The following is a 22,863-nucleotide window of genomic DNA, read 5'->3' as shown; positions in this document are numbered from 1 at the left end:
GACGAACAAAACGACATATCATTCACTCAGGTCGGGTAACAATGCACAAAGTTGTAGCCATCACAAAATGCACATATGCTATGAGTTTTCAGGGACTTGGCCATATTTAGGGAAAAAAACACATGAGCGCGAAATATCTAAATCGCGCACTAGGCGGGGAATAGTTGCGCTCACCCCTTGGTGTAGGACCTTGAAGTAGATGTGTCTAGAGGGGGGGTGATTAGACACTTAGTGCTAAAGTTGCAATTTTTAGGCCTTTTTGGTTTGAGTGGAGTTTTAGGCACAATTTCAACATACACAATACATATCAAGCAAGCATGCAAAGAGTATATGAGCAGCAGAATGTAAAGCATGCAACTTGCAAGAATGTAAGGGGAAGGGTTTGGAGAATTCAAACGCAATTGGAGACACGGATGTTTTTCCCGTGGTTCGGATAGGTGGTGCTATCCTACATCCACGTTGATGGAGACTTCAACCCACGAAGGGTAACGGTTGCGCGAGTCCACGGAGGGCTCCACCCACAAAGGGTAACGGTTGCGCGAGTCCACGGAGGGGTCCACCCACAAAGGGTAATGGTTGCGCGAGTCCACGGAGGGCTCCACCCACGAAGGGTCCACGAAGAAGCAACCACCACCCACGAAGGGTCCACGAAGAAGCAACCTTGTCTATCCCACCATGGCCATCGCCCACGAAGGACTTGCCTCACTAGCGGTAGTTCTTCACGAAGTAGGCGATCTCCTTTCCCTTACAAACTCCTTGGTTCAACTCCACAATCTTGTCGGAGGCTCCCAATTAACACCTAGCCAATCTAGGAGACACCACTCTCCAAGAAGTAACAAATGGTGTGTAGGTAATGAACTCCTTGCTCTTGTGCTTCAAATGATAGTCTCCCCAACTCAACTCTCTCTCATAGGATTTGGATTTTGTGGAAAGAAGATTTGAGTGGAAAGCAACTTGGGGAAGGCTAGAGATCAAGATTCATATGATAGGAATGGAATATCTTGGTCTCAACACATGAGTAGGTGGTTCTCTCTCAGAACATATGAGTTGGAATTGTGTATGTGTTCTGATGGCTCTCTTCACGAATGAAGAGGAGGTGGAGGGGTATATATAGCCTCCACACAAAATCCAACCGTTACACACAGTTTTCCAATCTCGGTGGGACCGAATCAACAAACTCGGTCGGACCGAAAAGGTAAACCTAGTGACCGTTAGAGATTTTCGGTGGGACTGACATGCAACTCGGTAGGACCGATATGGTTAGGGTTTGGGCATAACATAATCTCGGTGAGACCGATTACACAAACTCGGTGAGACCGATTTTGGTAATTAGCTAACCAGAGAGTTGGTCAGGCAAACTCGGTGGGACCGATTTTCTCTTTCGGTGAGACCGAAAAGTTACAAAAAGGAAACACTGAATTTACATTGCAATCTCGATGGGACCGATTGCATATCTCGGTGGGACCGAAAATATTGCAATAGGTAACAGAGAGTTTGCAAGCCCATCTCAGTGAGACCGAGATCCCTATCGGTAGAACCGAATTGCTAGGGTTTGGCAGTGGCTTATGACAAGTGAAACTCCGTGGCGCCGGATAGAAAGAATCGGTATGACCGAGTTTGGCTTAGGGTTTAGGTCATTTGTGGAAGTGGGAAAGTAGCTGAGGATTTTGGAGCATATCATTAAGCACATGAAGCAAGAGGCTCATTAAGCAACACCTCATCCCTCCTTGATAGTATTGGCTTTTCCTATGGACTCAATGTGATCTTGGATCACTAAAATGTAAAATGAAGAGTCTTGAGCTTGAAGCTTTAGCCAATCCTTTGTCCTTAGCATCTTGAAGGAGTTCCCACAATGTTTAGTTCATGCCACTCCATTGTTGAACTTATCTGAAACATGCTAGATAGAAATGTTAGTCCAACAAGAGATATGTTGTCATCAATTATCAAAACCACCTAGGGAGCACTTGTGCTTTCACTTGGGCTCGGCCCAAGATGCGGAGGGAAGCGGGCCGGATGGAGCTGGGCCTGGGAGGCCGAGGTCTGGGCCACTAGGCCCACGTGGCCGACGCCCTGGTCGTCGTTCTCCTCGAGCGCTCCTACTCGAGAAGGGGAGCAAGGAGGCGGCGGTGGCCACGGTGAGGACCTCCGGCGAGGCAGGGAACGGCGAGGAGGGACGGATCCGGTCGCCGGGGCACCGGATCGGGCCGGTCGGAGGTCGGCGGAGACGGCGCTACTCGAGATGGTGGCACGGGGCGAGCTCGGGCTGTGCGGGTATGGCGGCGGACAGTGAGGCGAGGTGGTTGGCGGGCGGCGTGGATCTACGACGGGACGGCGAGGCACTCGACGCCGGCACAGAGGACGGCAGCGGCACCTCATGGAGGATCTGAAGGGCGGCGCGACGCGGATCTGGGACGAGGAGCCAGGCGAACGGGCGGCGGCGGCCGGGCCTGCGCGGGCCCACGATGGGCTGGGGCAGGATGCGGTGGCCGCGAGCGGGAGGCGGCGGCTCAACGACACATGGAGGCGTGGGGTTGGTCATGGAGGCGGCGGTGGCTGAGGTGGCAGCGCGTGATTGGTCGAGCGACGTGGAGGGCGGACATGTCCGGCGCGGCGCGGACGTGTCCGGCGGCGTGAGGATGAAGAAGACTAGGGTTTCTTCCGAGATTACCAAGGGGAGGCTAATTTATAGGTAGAGGGAGTTAGGAGAGTCCAGATGAGGTGCGGTTTTCGCCTACACGATCGTGCTCCAACGACGGAGAGCATGGAGGGGGTTTAGATGGGCTAGTGTGCTGTTATGAAGGGGCGATGGGCTGCAAAGAGAGAGGGGTTTCACGGTTACACGGTTAACCGTTGGGGCATCAAACAACCTCCAAATGGAACGAAATTTGACAAGCGGTCTACCGGTGATATACCAAGGCCACTCGAAAAATCTCGGCCCATTCCGATAACGTTTTTCTCCCGCTCACGAAACAAGGTCTGGGAGGTGCAAGGGGTGGATGTGAGAGTGTCGGATGTCAAAACGGACAACGGAGAAAGTGACCGGATGCAAGTTTTAAAAACATGAGGATGCAATGCGCATGTTGACATGGCAAAGATGCAACACGCAAGCGAATGATATGACAATGACAGCGAATAACTGGGAGACACCTGACGCATCGGACTCGGGGCGTTATAGAGGGTCCCCTCCTCCTCTTCCTGCCCCCTGCTTAGTGGTGAAGACCTTGGTCCCCTGTTTGGGCGGCGACGGCGTTGCAACATTGTATTTCTTCTTGGAGGCGTCGTCCAGGGATAGCAGTGGTGGCGGGTGCGCAGTGGTGGTTCTGGTGGTGGCGGCTTGGCTCTTCTCTCTCCGACATCTTGCCCCATGAGTGGAGGATCCCTGCCGGTGTCGTTGGCAGTCCGTCGTCCTCGAGTTCGGTGTGAGGGGATCGGGTTCCCTCTGCGGTGGCAGCGGTAACCTGTTTGATGGGCGCCTTGCACTCTGGCGAATATCTCTGTGGTGGGGTTAGTGATGTCCTATTGTGCCGGCCTTGTTCACTTGTCGCTGCTCTAACAGCTTTCGTCCTGCGCTGTGGCTGAACCGGTGGCGGTGATGGCATCTCGACAGAGTTTGGCCCGAGTTTGATGGTCTATGCTTGCTCCTTTCCTTGGCAGCCATGTTGTCCTATTCCAAGTGGGATCTAGGTGATTCGCTTCGCTTGTGAACGGTCAGGTCAAACAACTCGATCTGGACATTTTGGAGCATATAGAAGTAGTTTGGCGCGTGTGCAAAAGAATAAGATGGGTTAAGAAAGGGGCAACTCGTACTCCTTGATTGAGCTGGTAGTTGAGCCCAGCAACCGATCTTGTACGAGTTCAATTAATTCTGCCGTCGCTATGAAAATTAAGGAAATAAAAATATGTATATGCTCCAAAATGTATATCAATACGTATATGCTCGAAAATGTATAAGCGTAGGGGCAACCCGATCTTCCAACTCGTACTTCTTAATTCTGCGGTCTCTATGAAAATCAAGGAAATAAAAATACGTATATCAAAACTATGAAAATATTTCCAAACCAAATTCATGTTTTGAAATTCATTTTAATTTTTAGGTCGTTTTGGGCCTTAAAATGATTCTCTAAAAATACATTTGGTGTTCAATTAATTGTTGAACTCCAACAAATATTCATAATAATATTCAAGCCATTTTCAAGTCATATTATCTTCTCCCATTTAATTTTTTTAACTAAAAATAGTTAGAATATTCAAAATGCACTAAATAATGCTATGAAATGATATGCTTCTATTAATGGGTGAGACGTTTTGGAGGCCGAGCTACCTGCAGGCCGAAATCTGTGCCGTGCAGTATAGCATTGCGATGTGTGCTCATTCGTTAATACGGTCGCTATTAAGTTGCAATACAGCGGTGCCGTGGGCTGCGGTGCTGTCATTCTACACGGGCCTCTGGTATGCATCGTTGCATGCCCATTATGTACCTACTGGGCTGTTTTGAAACTCGCACATGTGTGGCTGGCGGTAGGGTGGGTTTTGCGGGCCCATGTGGCGTTGCAGATAGTTTTATATTTATTTCCAGGTGATGCTTAGATTTTTCTGGCTGGTTAGATCTCTCATCCCCTTCTCGCGGTGGCTGGACGGGGCGAAGATTCGCCATGGATGGCCTGCAGTTCTTCGAGGAAGCCAAATCAGCGTGAAATATTGCTAGATCTTGCGCTTTATATTCTTGTTCTAATGCTTGGAACCAACTAGGTGTTTAGCGGATAATTCCTGCCGGATTTTTCCCCAATTTTTTGTCTAGCTCATCTGCCCCAGTGCCCCTGGTTGTTGAATCTGGATGGGGGGGTGTCGCTGATGTGGAGTGCGTCGTTACTTCCATGCATGAAGCTCGCGTGAACTGCCCAGTTTTGATTTCCTCTGAGCCAATCACTGTCGGCTAAGGCGCAGAGCAGCACCGTTTAGGACAGACACCTTGAGGAGGCAACGCTGGTGGAAGAGGACATTGGATCGTATAACGATGCTAGTGATGTGGTTGCCGACTCAAGCAACATGGCTCCTGAAGATACCAGCGATGCAGCTGTCAGAGAAGATGGAGATGCAGAACGTGTGCTCGTCTCCAACTCAACGGGCTCATGCTGGACTAGACGGTAATAAATTGACAACTAATCAGAAAACGCACTGTCTGAACGTGTAATGCTAGCTTGGGCTTGTTCGTCCTTTTGTTGAGTTAGACAAGATTGGGTTTGGGTTCAGTTTGTGTGTACTTGCGGCATGTATTTTTAGATTGCCCATTGACAAAACTGGTAAGAATGTGGATTTCTCTTATCGACAAAGATGAGAAGTGGTCAAAATTGGTAAGAATGCCTATCTTTTATGCTGAATGTGTGGATTTCTCTTATCGACAAAGATGAGAAGTGGTCAAAACTGGTAAGAATGCCTATCTTTTATGCTGAATGTGTGGATTTCTCTTACCGACAAAGATGAGAAGTGGTCAAAACTGATAAGAATGGCTATCTTTTATGCTGAATGTGTGGATTTCTCTTATCGTAATCCAGTTCTCTCCAATATCAAAACAATTAAGACATATACTGATGATATGCACCAATGCAGGGCAGTGTTGTTCTAACTCAAAACCTGCCTATTGAGATACAAGTATCAAAAATTTACACAAGGAGTATGTTTGAAAGTTTGGTAAGATGTTGTATGAAGTCGGATCGTATGTTCTGAGTGAAGTTGTACCTCGTCGCGAGTACATAGCCAGGCATGTAAAGAAGGATTCGAAAGAGAAGTGGTGTAAAAATAAATTCCTTCTTCAGGTGAACGATCTTGCTGATGAGTTCAAGTGTGAGTGCGAGATGTTCGATCAATTTGGGATGTTGTGCGTCCATGCACTAATGGTGTCCTTTTTTGCTGCTTGCTATGTGTGCCGATCAAATTATTATACGTACTGTTCGCCGGCGCAAAAAATTGTTCATCTGAGATACACTTTTTGTTCTCTGTAGGTAATGATCCAGCTTGGGCTGTAAGATGTTCTGGCAGAACACGTGCTGAAATGTTGGACCAGGGATGCGAGGGATATACTCCCACCAGAGCTTCTGCGCTACTAGAAGAACCAAGGTCCTCTCAAGAACTCTTCGTGGCGACATAACAATCTGCATCCGTTGTGTCTCGAAATTATCAGACTAGATGACATCAATAAGAATGCATATACTCTAGCTATGGAGCAACTGAGAAATGTGAAAAAATAGTATTGGAACCTGTGGCGGCTATAAGCGATGGTATGGGGCTATCCGACAGAGAAGTGGCAACTGATTCTGCAGGATCTGGCGTTGGGCACAAAAATCATTTTGGTCTAGCAATCCGGCGCAGAGTGCCTCACAATGTTCAGATAGTTTCGCGACACCGTCGAAGAAGAGGCCAGCAGGGCAGCCTACCCAAGCTGCAACAAAGCACCGTACGAATAGCCAGCTAAAAGGACTAGGTTCTATTCTATATGCAGGGTTCAAGATCACAGGATTACTGCATGTCCGCAGCGGGGTGATCTTCCAAAGGCGCTTGCTGCTCCAGATGCAGCTTGAGAGGGCACTGGAAGAACATATGCACCAACCTCCCGAAAGCGGACTTGAATGATTGATTTAGTGTGTTTTAAGTTGATATTCAGACTGCAGACTCAAAATATCAGAAGTTTGTCTTTTGAAAAGAACACAACATATATCTGTGGTGGTTTGTGTGTCATATCGCTGGTATCCATTTTCGCATATACATTCCTGTGCTCAGCTGAATGTGTAATGACGATGTTGTCAAAAATCATATGGAGTAGCTGTGTCTAGTGGAAAAATGTTGCAGCTCCAGTTTCTGATTAAGTTGGTCGATGGTCTATTTCTGCTCTTTGACGTGTTCAGTTGCACGGGCGAAAAAATTCATATATGGTGTCAGCGTCTTTTGTGCTTGACCTCTCACATACAAAGCAAGTTTTTGCTTCCTGCGAATGTAGACGAATCGTTGCTGAATAAAAAGAAAACAAGTCCTGCACATGAGGATGGCAAGTGTGCCCGCTCTGCTGTGCGACTCATCTATACATGAGCTGTCACTGTTTATTTAGTATAGCAAATACGGGCAACTTAAAACGGCCGGAGCTGAAATACGATGGGAGGCATACCAGCATGGCACTGATCACAACCAGGACAGGCGTGTGTGATACCGGCCTCCAGGTAGCTCGGCCACCAAACTGCATTTTCGTCTATTAATATCCTAATTTGGAATATTGCGATGTTACAAAGACCACGAATGAAATACTTCAAATATTTCTTTTTCTTTTCTTTTATATACTATGACTTGTGCCATGGTGAATTTTTCGACCAATTTCTCTCTCATACTCGAAAAAGAAGATTGAATTCACAGGTAACTTTAACACACAAAAATCCCTGAAGAGAATAGCAAGTAATTCAATTGATTCTTCCAATAAAATTGATGATGAGGTTATTGGAATGTTAACATCACCAGCTGTGTGAACTGATTGATGATGGTACACCCTCCAAAGTGTACGGGGTTAGGATGTGAAATTAGATGATCGGTTGACATCAAAATAAGGTGCCACCGTCCATCCACTGTTGAGAGGACCAGTCCGATGGTATCCCACTGGAACTGGATAAAAATGTGTTCTTCTTGTGTAGCCAGATGATTTGCAATATGATGTATTGATTGGGGTGCTGGTGCACGCATATATAATACAAGGGAAGGCCTCTATCTCAACTATACAAGACTAGGAGGTGGGCCACAACTTCAATACACGTGCAGTACAAAATACATACTCAACACCCCTCCCCCCCTCCCCCGCGCGCAATCGAAGCGTCGCCGGAGACACAGAGACTGGACCGAAACTCCTCGAAGACGGGAGTAGGCAATCCCTTAGTCATCACATCAGCAAACTGTTGCGCCGTCGGCAAATGGAGAACCCGAACACGGCCAAGGGCAACCTGCTCGCGCATGAAGTGGATATCGAGCTCAATATGCTTCGTCCGTCGATGGTGCACCGGGTTGGCGGAGAGGTAGACCGCGCTGACGTTATCACAGTAGACAAGAGTGGCCTTGTGAACATCACAAAGCAACTCCTGGAGAAGCTGACGTATCCAAGAGCACTCGGCCACGGCGTTGACCACGACGTGATACTCTGCCTCGGCGCTGGAGTGGGAGACCGTGGGCTGCCGCTTCGATGACCAAGAGATCAACGAGGGCCCAAGGTAGAAACAGTAGCCTGACGTAGAGCGTCGCGTGTCGGGGCAGCCAGCCCAGTTAGCATCCGAGTAGGCCACGAGGTCAGTGGAGGCGGAGGCCGTCAGGGTGAGTCCCAAGGACATGGTGCCGCGTATGTAACGGAGAATATGCTTCACCAAAGTCCAGTGAGAGTCACGCGGGGCGTGCATATGGAGGCACACCTGCTGAATAGCGTACTGTAGGTCGGGGCGAGTCGGCATCAAGTACTATAAAGCACCGACAATAGAGCGATAAAACGCTCCATCGGACGCGAGAGACCCCTCCAGATCAGAGACCTTTGCCTTCGTGTCGATGGGGGTGGGCGCTGGCTTGCAGTTAAGCATACCGGCATGCTCAAGGAGCTCGCGGGCGTACTTCTGCTGATGCAGAAAGAAACCGTCAGCCTGGCGGATCACCTCGATGCTGAGAAAGTAGTGCAGGGGCCCCAAGTCCTTGAGGGCGAACTCATCACGAAGATAAGCAGTCAGCCGCTGAAGGAGATCGGGGGTGGACGTCGTGAGGATGATGTCGTCGACGTAGAGCAGCAGATATGTAGTGTCAGCTCCCTGATGATACACAAAGAGTGAGGCATCAGAGCGAGTGGACCGAAAGCCCAGAGACTGCAGGAAGGCTACGATACGCTGGTACCAAGCCCGAGGCGCCTGCTTCAACCCGTACAGAGAGCGGGAGAGCAAGCACACGAAGTCGGGGTGCTCGGCGTCGACGAAACCAGTAGGCTGCTCACAGAACACCTGCTCGGCGAGATGACCGTGCAAGAAGGCGTTGGAAACGTCCAACTGATGCACAGGCGAGGCGCGCAGCCGACCAGCTGAAGGACGGCGCGGATCGTGCCCGGTTTCACAACCGGGGCGAAGGTGTCAGTGAAGTCCACGCTTGCGCGTTGCCGAAAATCATGAACCACCCATTGAGCCTTGTAGCACTTGAGAGAACCGTTCGGGCGAGTCTTGTGGCGAAACACCCACTTGCCAGAGATGATGTTGGCACGAAGGGGTCGCAAAACAAGTTGCCACGTGCGGTTGCGCTGTAAGGCGTCGAACTCCTCCTGCATCGCAGCTAGCCAGTGGGGATCCCGAAGGGCAGCGCGAGCGAAGGTGGGGACGGGTGATGGCGTAGACGTCAAGGCGGCGCACACATACTCGTCGGCGGAGTAGCGCGTGCTAGGCCGAAGCACTCTTTCTCGGGCATGGGTAGTCACGCCAAGTGGCGTGGCAGTAGGGCCGACAAGTGCCACGGCGGCGGGGGCACCCGGTGAGGCGGCGGGGGCCGCAGCGGCGTCCGAGCCTGCGGTGGAAGAGGCGTCGGGCGAGGGTGGTGTCGAGCCCGTCGCAGGGTGGGCGGGCGGGGTTCCGGGCTCAACCTCGTATGAGGGAGACGGGGACCCGGGGGCCCGCTCGGACTCGACCTCGGGGGAGGGAGTCATGAAGCCAGGTGGTGGCCGCGGAGGGCGCCGTGCCGGGGGCCGCCAGAGGCTGTCGTCGCGCATCACTCCACAAAGGGGGCGCGGGGGCCGGTGCCGAAGGGGACGAAGCCGGAGGAATCTGAAAAAAGGGAACACCGTCTCGACAAAGTACACATGCCTCGAGGTGTACACACGATGAGTGGCAGGATCATAGCACCGGTAACCTTTGGTGTTAGGAGGGTAGCCAAGGAAGATGCATGGGATAGATTGTGGTGCGAGCTTGTGTGGCGTGGTGGATGCGGTGCTAGGATAACAGAGACACCCGAAGATGCGGAGACCATCATAAGATGGTGGTGTGCCGAAGAGAAGGTGGTGAGGGGCGTAGTTCCACCGAGGACGACACAGACGAATGTTAACTAAGATAGTGGCGGTAGCGAGGGTATCGGGCCAAAACCGAGCGGGCACGTTAGAGTGAAAGAGTAACGTGTGAACGCAATCATTAAGAGTGCGGAGAATACGCTCGGCGCGGCCGTTCTGCTGGGAAGTGTAGGGGCAAGTCAGACGGAAGGTGGTGCCGTGAGAGGTGAGAAGTGTGCGAAAAGCGATGTTGTCAAACTCTTTTCCGTTATCAGTTTGGAGTGCGAGTATGGGGCGAACGAACTGTATGGTGACATAGGAATAAAAGGCGGTGAGTGTGGCTAAAGCATCGGATCTACGACAAAGGGGAAAAGTCCACACATGATGAGAATAATCATCTAAAATCATCAAGTAGTATAGATAGCCCGTGTTACTCGCAACGGGAGATGTCCAAACATCACTATGAAGTAATTGAAACGGAAAAGTGGAAACTGAAGAAGACGCACTAAAGGGAAGATGAACGTGCTTGCCTAAGTGACAAGCCTCACAAGAGTGCTCGTCGAGCTTATCTCATGAGAAAGAAAAACTCCTAAGAATTTGACGTAAGACAGTGTGGTTGGGGTGACCCAAGCGAGCGTGCCAAAGGTCAATGTCGGCGGCAAGGGCGATGGGTGTGGATGTGGAGGCGCCGGTGTGCATGGGGTAGAGCTCATCGGGACTGTCACATCGGTGAAGGACCATTCGGGTATGGGCGTCTTTCATAGAAAAGCCGACACCGTCAAATTCAACAATAAGTGGGTTCTTATGAGTAAGACGACGAACGGAAACTAGGTTCGTGACTAAATGAGGTGAAACAAGAACATTAGACATAGTGATGGGTGTATAAGTGGAGGGAAGGCTAGTGCTACCGATATGAGTAATAGGTAAGGAGGAGCCGTTGCCGACGGTGATACGAGTGGGTGTGTGAATAGGAGTGGAGGAGGTTAGGTTACCGGGATGAGCTGCCATGTGCGCAGTAGCACCTGAGTCCATGTATCCGTCGCCTCCACCGACAGAGCTACTCGGCGACAGCGCGGAGTGCTGGGCGGCGAGGAGGGTGAGGTACCGTGGCACAGGTACCGGCGGCGGCGGAAGGCCCCCGTAGGGCGGCGTCGGGACGGGCGGGCCATAACCACCGAGAGGCGGCGCAAGGAGGGCGCCGTAGCCGGTGCCAGTTGGCTGGAAGGGCGCGCCGATGAACGCCTGGTGGCCAGCGGGGAGAGCCTGCTGATAGTGCGGCGCCCCACCGACGTCCTGGGCTTGCTGTTGCTGCAGGCGGCGGCGACCGCCGCCACGCCGATTGCGTCAGCCCCCTCTCCCTTGCGGGTGCTGCGGGGGAGGCGCTCGTAGGGACAATGGATAACATCCGGCGGGTGCGGGAGGACGCGTCTGGATCGGCGCGGCCGGTGGAGCGGTTTCACCGCAGTGGGTGAAGTAGCTCGAAGAGTCCATGAAAGGCGTCAGAAGTGGCGGGAAGAGGAAGGAGGCGGCGGCACATGGGAGCGCATGGCGGCGGCAGCGGCGGTGGGGAGCGGCGATGGTGGGGAGCGGCGGCGCGCGCGAGGAGGCGCTGCGCGGCGGCGGCGCGAAGACGCAGCGACAGCGACGGGACGCAGCAGCGCAGCGTCACAGGATGCTGCGGCGCGATGCAGCGGCTGTAGCGGGCCGGGATGAAAAACAGAGCGGCGCGAGAGCGGCGGGCTAGCCAGGCGGTCAACGCGGTCCTGATGGCTAGTGAAGCAAGCTAGTTAGCCAGGCAGCCAGCAGCGGGACGAGGCGCGTGCGTGGGAGGGCGGAAGCGAGGTACAACGGTGGCGGCGCGTGGAGGCAGGAGGTGGATGGGTGCAGCGGCGGCAGGTGCGGAGGTGGGGTGTGGCGGCGGCGACCTGTCGAGGCGCGGCGGCGGCGACTACCCTAGGGTTAGACCGAAAAAGATGATACCATGTAGACGGATGATTTGCAATACGATGTATTGATTGAGGTGCTGATACACGCATATATAATACAAGGGTAGGTCTCTACCTCAACTATACAAGACTAGAAGGTGGGCCACAACTCTAATATACGTGCAATACAAAATACATACTCAACATCTTGCAATAAAACTCAAAACATATTTTCACCCTGCTTTATATATAAAGCAACCGCACAAGAGTATACGGCCAAAGGATTCAAAGTGATAGAGAATCCTCAAACAACGCCCATCCCAAGAAACAGGATCACACATATATTTATGCGATCTACAAAGGATACATGAAGAACTGATAACACCGCCACCCTACGCCCTACAGCACCTACGCTCCACAACAAAGCCCGAAGAAAGAACACGGCACGAGGCGCCGTCACTGTCGAGTCCAAGATGGACAAAGATTATCACCCGAAACACGGAGAGGAGCTCCAAAATGACGTCTTCATAAAGAGAATGACGCCCACAGGCGTTGCTGTTGTCGGCGACCAAGCGCAAAGCTTTCGGTCGGCAATCCATCTGTGCCACCGCGAGGTCTTGCGGGTAAGAGCAACGAGATTAGGTCCCCAGGTCCAGATCGGGACGCCGCCGCTACCAGAGACAGAGCCCGCCCGAGTCACCCGCCGACATAGCTCTTGCGGCCCACACGGCCAAGATACACAGACACCGCCACCGCCACAGTGCCCGCCTGAAGGCTAATCATGTAGACCACCTCACAGGGACGCCGTCCCCCGGCATCCAAACCTTGAGACCTTGCCAACCGCATGCTTTGCAGAGCACAAACCATGGGAGGAAAAGCCCGACATCACCCACCGAGTCAGGATTGGCCCCACCAACGTAGGAGCGCCCACGCCTACAACCCTGCCAGTCCCGTTGTGCTGGGGGCATAACCTAGTGACTGCCGACGGCCGTCGTGGAGAACCAGCTTAGACGACGCCAAGTCCACGGTTTGACGCACTGATCCTCCTGCCAGCATCATGAAGTCCCACCAACCACAGCGACGGACCTCCACCGACGCCGAAACGTGAGGATGCCTCCGCCCCCCCCCCCCACCATCCTTAGCTTGAGCGAAAAGAACGCAGAGCCGTCCGAGGAGCAGCCAATCTCGGGTAGGAAGACCAAGTCAAACTCCTGCCACGGCGAGAAGCTCGTACCACCGGCCTCCTGCCAGCACACACCCGAAAGAAGCGGACACCACCAAACTCGATGAGGGCCACTCATGGCAGCCGCAACTCTGACTTTCCGACCCCCAATCGGCTCCTCGGACCAGCTCCACCACCCTGCCTAACGCCAAGATCTCCACCACCCACCCTCTGCCCTGTCTCCATGCCGCTGGACGGAACCAAAGCCACACCTCAGGCCACCACCCGTCGGATCTCGTGCCATCGACCAGACCCAACCCGCGATCGCCACCCAAGGCTGCCTGGAGGACCGGTCGATCTGCCTAGGGCAACCACGCCGCCCCCGCGAGGACCAACACCCAGAGGGCAAACCACCATTGGAGATTAGCAGCCCTGCGCCGCCGGCCGCCCCTCAGCGCCAGATCCGGCCGAATCCAACTCGGCACCCGTCCGCGCGCCAGCTCCCTTGATGGGATCTCCGCAGCCGCTACACCACACCCGGGCGCAGGACGCCGGCCGGCCGCCACCATGCGGCCGCGCGCCACACTGTAGACCCGCCGCCTGCCACTGGACCCCGCGGCAGCCCAACGTGGCCACCCGAGGGTGCCGCCCCGCACTAGCCTCCCACAGGAAGAGGAGGAGGAAGGCCCCCACGCCGCCGCCGCAATAAAACTAATAAACAAATACCCGCGAAGTGTTGAAGCAAACTGCTTATATTCAAACAATCGACCATGGGAGCTGAGGCGAAACCATGCGATACATGGGGGTGTCTGAATCCGTATTGAGCGGAAGCAGATAAGGTTTATCGTTTATTCCATTGTTTAAGTTGTAAAATGAAACATGTGCAATTGTTTTGAGGATATATCTATATCCGCTAGCCTTAACCCGACCATAATTTCTCTCTCCAATGATAGAAGATGTAGCTGATACGGAAATTCTTGCTGATAGCAATGTTGATGTCCTGTCCATACCCTCGTTCAAGTGGCCACCAAGATACGGACAGGACTACAGGAGGTAGAGAGAGGGACGCGACGCTTCCGCACACGCCGCCCGAAAATTACAATGTGTGGTGTGCAGCGCAGGAGCCGCGGCGGCGTCGGGATAAGGAAATGGAAGGCAATGCAGCAACTTGCACGACATCGGATGGATGGATGGGCGGACATGTGTGGCTGTACGTACATGTCGACTATACTCCCGTGGATGAAGACGCTGGACCTGGCTAGCGATCTTGCAGCCATATCATCACGTATTTCTTTTATAAAGAGAAAATAAAGGATCCGTAACATCCTTTTATTATTTTATTACTAGTAGAATGCCCCTGCCTTCCTACAGGCTTTTAATTTTTTTACTTGCTGCATATATAAACATGAGGGAAACATTTAGTGCCGGTGGACCGGCTGAATCTTCGGCCGGGCTCACGCACATCACACGGTCAAAACTGATTGAACAGGTCACACGGACGCAGGCGGGGTGGGACCACACACCGAGCAAGCCTTATCTTTTCACGCATACTCTCCTTCACTCGTCCACAACGGACGCCATCTTCTTTCTCCGCACCGCCCGTTCATGGCCATGCCGTCGCCGTGACAGGCCATGAGCTGTCCTAGCAAGCAAGTGCCACCTTGGGGGCGGGTTGACGCCACGCTGCTCCCACCACCGACCATTACCGACGCTGGTGCTGAGCCATGGCGGGACGCTACCAGCTGCTCACCGCCGGTGCTAGAGCCGACCAGTGTGGGAGCTACAACCAGCAACTTTTGTTGCTACAACCCACCACATCAGATGGTGGAACCGGACGCCTTTTTTGCTACAACCGGTGGAAGCAATGACAGTGGTAGTTATTTTTGCTGGAACGGGCATCTGGATTTGCTGGAACCAGTGATCAAATTTGCTACATCCGTCGGGACGACCAATTTTGCTACTACGAGCGCTGCAAGGGGAGCTGCAACCGCGGTTTTGTTTTGCTACTATGGGCGACCAATTTTACTGCATCGGTGACGGCGGGACGACATGGCCGCCAGCATGGCTTGCCGCAACCAGACAAGGGGAGCTACAACCATGGCCACAAGAGCTGGAACCGCTGTCCAGTGGAGCTGCAAGGCGACCCCCCTGAGGCTGGGATGTTGCAACCGTTGTCCGGCGTGCTGGAACCGCGGTGTAGTGGAGCTGCAAGGGGAGGGGGCGAGCTCTTGATTTTTTGGGATGATGCGACCGTGGACCGGTGGAGCGAGATTGGTGCTGGAACCAGTCCGACGGAGCGCCGGCGACGCTGCTCCTCGGAGTTGCGGTGGTCACCACCGGCAGTGCTGGAACTTTCCATCAATGATGATGGAAACGCCCGGCGAAAAAGCTGCATCCACTCGACGACGACGGGAGCGCGGTGGCGCGGGCGGCCGACGAGGATGAGCGCGGCGCCGCGGGCGGTCGGCGAGCATGGGCGGCGCAGGGGCAAACGCGGAGTCACAGATGGTCAGCGAGGGGAGGAAAGCAGGAGGCTTGGGGGAGCTGTCTAGAGGAAGAAGACGAGCGCACGGGGGGTGAGGGGAGGAATCGTGCGGTGTAGACGCACGCATCGTGCGGCTAGGGACTGACCGACCGAACGATTCGGCCGGTGCGCCGACGCCTATTGGTGCCCTAAACATAATGCATGTCAAATTTCACATATATAGAAAAATTGAATTTCAATTTGTTTGCAATCTATTTAGATAAGAAATGTAATCAATGACTATACTATTACTTCTTATGCACAAAATAAAAGAAGTGCTTGGTCAAAAAAAAGTGATAAGAAAACATAGGGCAACTTTATTGTGCATTGCATTACAAATGATATATACTAGATAGCATCTGGATGCCCTTTTATGCAGGTGCTATCTATCAAATGACCGCATCAGCTCAAGGAGCATGTCCATTTATATTATTCATTAACTAGCAAAAATGTCCGTGTGTTGCAATGGGTGAAGAAATACACGTACCTAACCCAATAAACATGGTTCAAAACTCCTTCCTCCCACATACACACATAGGTGAGCACTATTAAAAATGCTTATGCGTTGCAACATGTGAAAAAATATGCATACCTAACCCAATAAACATGGCTCGAGACCCCTACCTCGCACACACACATAGGTGAGAATTATTTGAGGGTCTTTGCTAGAAGGAAGGAATCGAGCCAATCATCGAAAACATCAAATAATCACCTATACGAAATGAAGAACTCATCCTCTTTCCATCTTTGCCAAGACATGTTGGGTGGCTCCTACAATAAAAGGACATGTTGAGTGTAAAATATTGCTCAGCTGAAGATATGAACTGTAGATGAAGTATATATAGTTAGGAAGTAATATTAGCCTACATGACAATGGTGAATACATGCAGTGTGATATCCATAACCTAGAAAAAGAAAAATCTGTAGATAGCAGGAGTGTAGGTCGAAATTCTCCCATATGATGGAAATTGTAGTGGTTTAGTGCACAATGGATGTAAGGGAGTTACAGAACCTATGTAATCCAACAATATTTAGGGCTGCTTGGATGTAAGGGAGTTACAGAACCTATGTAATCCAACAATATTTAGGGCTGCTCCGTGCTCAATATTTGGCTCCAGTATGTGTTAGATTTGAAATATGGACAGAGCAAAATCAGACTATACACACATACTATTCTCTAGCTTGAAACAGATTGAGGCGAGCACCGATGATGTAAAGCACGTACATCCTCTCTTTTTCAATTACAAATATTGGGTAGCATTAAAAATTATTATGTTCTTTCTGGAAAGAAAACCTATAATTATTCAACTGTTTGTACTTCTTTCCGCTTTTTGCATTTTTAGAGATCTTGTTGCACATATATTTTTGAGAAGAGCTAAAAGGAAATCGTGAGTTCAGGCCAAGTAATATCAATCTGTCAATCATTGTACTAACCTTTAGTAAAAAAATGATGTCACATAATTGGCGTAATCATTTGCACTTGAACTTCAATTAACAAGTGCTTGCGATGGTAGCAACATGATAAAGAACCACATCAGTTGCCTCTCTCATCTCACACATATGTTCTTCCATGTAATGAAAAGAGGAATAGTCTTTTTGTCGGTAAGATTTAACACAATCAATCCGTATTACGACACAAAGGTCTAGCAAACAATCAACTATCGTAACTACAACTGAATATAATTTAAGAACGTCAAGCAGTAAAAGTAAGAAAAAACTATAAGCAAGCAGGGAGAAAGTAGGATGCACTTGGGCAGAATTGGAGAGGAGGTGTAGGGAGGACTTGCGTTGTTCCTGTTCTCTTAAAGCGCAGGCGCCTGTACTCCTGGTTATCCACAAAGGCAAGTGCATGGCTAGCAGTATACATTAGAATATTGCCATGCAAGCTATACATCTAACTAAATGTGAGCTTAATATACTTAAACTGATGTAGGGATAAAACAAAATTAAGGTATCCCCCTTCAGTAATCTTTTCAAAAAATAAAAATGCTTCATAGCTTTACACCAGATTAGTTGAGCTACCTCAAAAGTTCTTTTTCAGATTACCCCAAGAACAAAGCTAGAACTTCGTATCTCTAATACCTCTACTTAAAAAGGCATTTCAAATACTCACAAAACCTATCAACACCATTACATCAACACTTTCAGTAGATATTCGCATCTTCAAATAATAGTATAATTGTAAGGTGAATAAATCAGCTAGTTTTTCCGTACTTGCTTATCTCGTCGCGTCCGGTCAGTTCAGAAAGTAGTCTAGTTAGTCTTCACTCTTCAGAGGTGCATGATTGCTAGAAAAAACTCATGTCGCATCAGCAAGGTCAGGTTGTGCCAACAACACACTGTAAGTGTTTACAGGGCCTCGTCCACCCCGGAAACACAGGTACGCTTGTCGACGTTTCCCTGGAAGACCAGCGTGTTGCATCTGAGAACCTCATCACAACATGTGTAACCCGTGAGCGACGCAAGGAGCCCTGCTGCACAAGCTACTCCTACGTGTTGCACATTTGGCGTTGGTTCCCTTCAAACTCCAAACAAACATACGTCCAGGCTTAATCAATGTGTAGTGGTGGCGGCTCGGACCCACTCGTGATTCCCTGGACTGGATGCATTGGATGCTCACACTTCAATTATACTGGTCCATGACATTGAGCTCTCTTAGATCGATCAATTGGTTATTTCTTTCTCTATAGCTGCCGATCAATCCTAGCCAACGAAACATACTCGGATTGCATGCGGCTATCTCCGTCGGTGCTACGTCTAACTTGACTCGTTCTCTTCCCTTTTCCCCTCTTCTCTTCTCTAATTCCTGCAATGTGCAGATCTTTGATCATCCATATTCAGATCAGTGGCACCTCGTCGCCTATCACCAGAGAAACTTGCTGGTATGGCTCGTTCAGTTTAAATGCTTGACCAAAACAACTCCAAATCAGTATGGCTCGAGCATTTTGAAGGACGTACCTTGGCTAGAGCACGGACGGGCGTACTTTGAAAGAACGACAAGACTACAATGTCAAGCATGGACCGAACAGCGCAATTTGGCCGGGGTTTAGGTTGAAGGAGTAGATATGTATTTATATGTGCGTACACTATCCTCTATGCAACGGCCAAAGGAGACCCTGCCGGGCACCCTATGGACGCAAGAACTGGAGGGATTGGATCAACGAAGGGAAAGGAGATAGGGTTGGATTGGATGATAGAAAAGGACGGAGACTGGGTTGGATCAAGCAGCGCATCGTCCTCCTGTTTCTCCTGTTATTTTTTGGAGGGGGCGTGCTCCTGAGGAAGGAGATCGTGGATTAGATAAAAGAAAGAAGAGGAAGGAGACCGAGTCTGCCTTTTGTTTTTGTTTTTTTGGTAAGGAGACCGAGTGCTGCGGCAGCGCGTCGTGGGCAGGCTCAGCCCAATAGCGCTTCCTCCTTTTAACAAAATCAATGGCCCAATTATGTCAAAACACACGAAAAACTAATAATCGTATGGAGAACTATGAAAGTCTCCTTCTTTTAATATTAGGTCGGGATTAAAAAAGAAACATGGATGATCTTGTTCCCTTAGAAAATATAGTCCAAGTTACCACAACTAGAAATTTGATTGCATTACACAATTGCGTGGCAAACTATTACATATGAAATTAGGGGCTTGGAACCATGTATGTTACAATTTAGGAACTACTTCAACAAAATACCTACCTCCTACCGTTTAGGAACCACAGCAACACAAAACATTTCAACCACTCCGCATCTACCATTCATAGCTCAATATATTTTGGGCAGACCCCATCTACCTTTCTTGACGCAAAAGGATTGTGGCCCCCGCGGCTGCAGTCAACTCATAGGATCTTTATTCTTTGAATGCCATAAGAAAAATCATCTAGTGATATAATTGGTGATCGTAAATGGCATAGTAAATTATTGATCAGAGTTACTTGATATTTTCATATACAATATCTACATGGTAATGTATTTATAATCAATATTTTCTATTTACCATCCCCTCATCTCGGGTGCAACTGCATTAGCTTGATCAAACAACACCCTACTCAAGGCAGTCATAGAGTGTGCTCTAATTAGAAACATAGCAATCAAGTATTAGGCAATTTCCTCGAAAGTGATCATAACAATCAAGTCATGAAAACAGTCTCTTGCAGAAATGTAGGGAAAGACTGCATACTAAAGACCCAAAGTGTTTTCTGCAGGGAAAGACTACGTACTAAAGACCCAAAGTGGCCGGACCCTTCTCTGAACCCTGCGCAAGGGGGAGCTACATGCACCGGGCTACCCCCTTTTTTGATCATATAAAACCAACAATAATGAATAAGATGATATTGTTTACTAATATGTTTTGCTCTCAGCATGTAAGCACTCTGACAATCATTGCATACAACTATGGCATTCCTCTGTTCATGACAACATAGTGGGTATTACAAATATCACACTTGCATTCCCTAGCACGCTTGTCAACTACAAGGACCTCATATTATGTTGGAACTACTAACAGTCTCTGGCCATTGAATCCAATATCCGAGCACAACATAGTGGGCATCCTAGTTTATTTTCTTGTAAGTAAGCCAATAAGCTATTACCAAACTTTTCCATTAGACCAACTTTGATCGAAAGACAAAATACAAAAGATCTCAAAGTTGCAAGAGAGGAATATTGACTCTCGACGTGAATAACTACTTCAATGAAATTGATTTATTTGTACATAATCCTTGACCACAATAACAATGCATAATATTGTTATCCCTTCAGAGTAAGTTCGCCCCAAATAAGAGGTACATATGGAAACTTCCGCACCAACTGTGAAGAGATTTGTCGCTTGAATCATAATCCAAGAGTAAAAAGGATGTGTTTATACTACATCTATATGAAGGAACTGATGTAGGCGACTAATTAAATTATATTAGGTCCCATACCAATAATTTGTAATTACATTAATTAACTACCTCATTCATAAAAAATACCACCATAGGAATGTTAATGCAATGTGAATGGCATCAACTAGCATTAGTGTGTCAGAAACATAACCATGGAACCTGGAACTGAAATGCAAAAAATGGGAAATTGTTCTTTAAACTATGTACAAGATTTTTTTGACTACTAAACAATGCGGAAGAAAATCTAAATGGCCATACTTTATAGTCTCCCCAACCATCTCTACTGATTTTGTAATAATAATTTCGTTGTCGCTAGCTAGACAAGAAAACGGTCACAAACGTGATACAAAATTAAAGCAAATAATCTATTGCTTCATATGGAACATCTCTGGAACACGAAAAATGGAATGATTAGACAAACAGCTCATCAAACTTGAAGCTCTTCCAAAATATAATCCAGCCATGTATGGCGCAAATGCAATAGTCACAATTTGTACTCACTTTAGTGACAACTCTGTTACATTGACAATTCATTTTCCAGTGTAATTACAATACTTTCTTGTTTATCTCGAGAAAAACCTTATTGAAGCAATCTTCTATCAGGTGTAGTTAGGAGGGTAGATCCTTACAGTTCATAGTTTAGATGCATCAGCCAACACACATAAAGATTAGAGGCATGCACATGACGCGATTGGAAAGGTAAAAGAATCACTCAATTTAGAACTTTATTTGAAACAAAATAATCAGTTCTAAAATGACATATATAAAATAATACTTGAAGCAAAAAACTCCTTTTCTTCCTAGCTTCATTATTTCAAGGTAAATGGCATCCCCTTGAACCATGAATCAGGACTTCTGACCAACAAAATCATATATGAAATATTCCATATGATTGTCTACACTTGTCACAATTCAAAAATAAAACATATCGTTGAAAATAGATGGCCTCTTCTTTATGGCAACAAATATGTAGGAAAACACACCAAGTTCTTCCCATGAGTCAAACTTATGTTAGTACTTAGTACTCTAGTGTAAAGACGACCATCTCAGATCTACACAAATCTTTTGTCATGTTCATGAAATCAGGAAATCGAGAGACTGATTTTTACATTTGACTTGACCTCAAAATGTGGTTATGGATCCATTAGTTAACTTGTGAATCTTGACACGTTGATCACCATACCTAGAAGTAAAGGAGAGTACTTAAGGAGAATTAACATTCTAGTATGAAAGCTTAGTAGTTTATAATCATAAGATCAAATATCAAAAACATCTTTAAATTATGATGAGAAACAAATGTAGAACTACATATAATCGAGAATAAAACACTATTGCAGGATGCTGCTAACGCGACACTACGATCAGAGACCGTTTGACAAAACTGTGTGCGATGCATTAATCGCAAACAAGGATGTAAAAACATGTCAAAAAAGATGCAAAACGTCTGCGATGGCGCAGACATCAAATATGGTTTAGATTTTAGTTACGTGTGCAATGTGGGGCATATGATTGATCCATCCGAACTGTTTGCGATTAGACAGAACAATAGAAATGGGCAGCCATATCAATGTGTGTGCGATATATGACATACAGTTTGCTCCGACGAACTATTTACTATTTAGGAATGCAACAGAAACAGCCAGCCAGATCAAGGTGTGTGTGTGTGTGTGTGTGATATACGGCATACAATTCACTCAAACGAACTGTTTTTATTAGGGAACACAGCAGAAACCGTTCAACTTAACAAGATGTGTGTGATATGCAGTAGACAGTTCATATAGATGAACTGCATGCGATGAGCCAAAAAAACACAAATGATTCATGTAAACAAGATGTGTGTGATATGCGGCAAACAACCCACTCAGATGAACTGTTTACGATGAGAAAATATTATCCACATGGTTACTAGAGTTAATTCATGTGCGATTCTGTGTGTACTAAAAACTTTGAAAATGCATACTAGTTGCTTGCGATGGCTAGGAGTATCGCACACGATGCGTGTGCGAGTACTCGTGTGCGATGATTAGTAAGTTACACATATGTTTCCTTATGTTAACACATGTCCGGTAACACGTGACACTGTATATGGTTGTCGGGTTGTGTCCTCAAGTCTTCCCGCACTCCAGTGAAGGCTTCCCGCGCTCCACAAGGGTGAATTGTAAAATCCGCAAACCCCTAGACAGCTGCTAGCTATAAATAACCACAGCAATGGCCGCTAGCGGTGACTCACTACTGATCCACTTGCTAGTTAGTTACCCACACATACCGGCATACCCCCAACGGCCGACGACGGGATGGAGTTGCGCGACGGGGATAGGCGCCGGAGACCATAGTTTAGGTTAATTAATTATA

The 22,863-nt window shown here is 48.8% G+C and overlaps 1 long non-coding RNA gene across 1 annotated transcript; it reads right to left on the bottom strand.

Moving 5' to 3' along the window:
* Nucleotides 1-15,935: 15,935 nt before the first annotated feature.
* Nucleotides 15,936-18,924, bottom strand: LOC123127404 (uncharacterized). Its single transcript, XR_006462455.1, has 2 exons — nt 18,597-18,924; nt 15,936-18,444 (listed from the first exon to the last, which is right to left on the bottom strand). It is a non-coding gene; the product is annotated as an uncharacterized lncRNA (long non-coding RNA).
* Nucleotides 18,925-22,863: the final 3,939 nt, after the last annotated feature.

The sequence above is a fragment of the Triticum aestivum genome, chromosome 6A (genome assembly GCF_018294505.1).
Source record: "Triticum aestivum cultivar Chinese Spring chromosome 6A, IWGSC CS RefSeq v2.1, whole genome shotgun sequence".
NCBI classification, from domain to species: Eukaryota; Viridiplantae; Streptophyta; class Magnoliopsida; order Poales; family Poaceae; genus Triticum; species Triticum aestivum.
The sequence above is the reverse complement of the archived record's forward strand: the minus strand, read 5'-3'. Positions and strand labels throughout refer to the sequence as shown.